The sequence below is a fragment of the Entamoeba invadens genome (genome assembly GCF_000330505.1).
Source record: "Entamoeba invadens IP1 unplaced genomic scaffold scaff_1105074725423, whole genome shotgun sequence".
Classification (NCBI taxonomy): domain Eukaryota; phylum Evosea; order Mastigamoebida; family Endamoebidae; genus Entamoeba; species Entamoeba invadens.
The window spans coordinates 60,793-62,236 of record NW_004191806.1 but is presented as its reverse complement, the minus strand read 5'-3'; positions in this window follow the sequence as shown (position 1 = coordinate 62,236).

The window sequence follows — 1,444 nt, the reverse complement described above, 5'->3', positions numbered from 1 at the left end:
ATTGTTAATTGTATCCATTAGTATCGATTCCCATTCTTTCTTCAGCACTCTAAACAAACTCTTTTTGTTTTTAAAATATTTTTTTCTTTTTTCTAATTCTATTTTGAAGTATCGACCAAACGTTTTCAATTGGTGATAAATACGGACTTGAAGGAGGCCACCCAGTCAATCTCACTTTATTGTTCTCTAAAAAAAATCAATGTCGTTTTTCCTGTGTGTGGCTTGGCACCATCTTCTTGGAAATAGACTATTTGTTTGTTGCGTTCTCGTCTAATATCATCAAACACTTTATTACTTTCAAGCATGTGTTGATAGCCAATTGCATTAAGTCTGTTGTCACATAGTAACAACTGTGATTTGTAATTATTTCCGATTGCTCCCCAAACCATCAGTGAATTGTTGTGTTTTGGAAGTGTTAAAAACATTGATTTAAACATCTTATTGTTCTTTTTAATAAGTAAAGTTTGATTTCCAATATTAAATGAATTTATTCTGTTATATCTCATTTCCCTGCTTTTGTGATACCAATAGTTTCCATTATCAGAAAACAATCCAAATCTCGACTCATCACTTGTAATAGCCTCTTTCCATTTTTTATAATTTTTCTTTAGTACCGCCTTTTTGCAAAAAATTAATCTTTTATTAATGTTAACTTTTGTTAAAAATGGAGATTTCTTTAGTTTGCCATATTTAAACCCGTTTATTTTTCTGTATCTTTGAATTGTTGATTTTGATACATTTATACATTTAGCCAAATCACAACACGTTGATTCTGGATTAATAGAAGTTTTTTTGATCAAAGTTATTATTTTTTGTTGTGTCATAATTGAAGGTCTGCCTATAGTTTTTGGAATTAACTCTTCATTGTTTCAATTTTCTTTTTGTTATAAGAAACTCTGTTTGGTGATACATGAAGTGTTTTGGTAATAAAAGAAAATGATTTCCCTTCTCTTAATAAATTAACAATGAGCTTATCTGTTTTATTGATAACAGACATGTAATCATTTTTAAAGATTATAAGTTTAAATATTGCAATTAATTAATATTAATTTGTTTTCAATGTGATTTTTGTTGAAATTAAAAAAATAAGTTTTACAAAAGTCAATATTGTTTATTTATGTAAATGTTTTTTATTTCATTAAAATAGTTTGTTTTTGACAAATTTTTAATTGAATTGTTTCAAATCTAAAATAACATGAATTGGGTTTAAATGAAATGCATTTATGATATTTTTTTTATTTGAAACAACTCAAGATTATTTCTTTTGTAAATTTGAGCAACTTTTGTTTGAAAAAAGGTGTATTTTTATTTTTTATGTGTAAATTTAAGCCACTTTTTCCTCAAATTTTTGTTAGATCCAAAAAAGAAGATAAAAGTATAGTAAGAAAAAACCCGACATATTACCAAAAAATAAAATAAATACACTATCGATTTTTGAATTCTA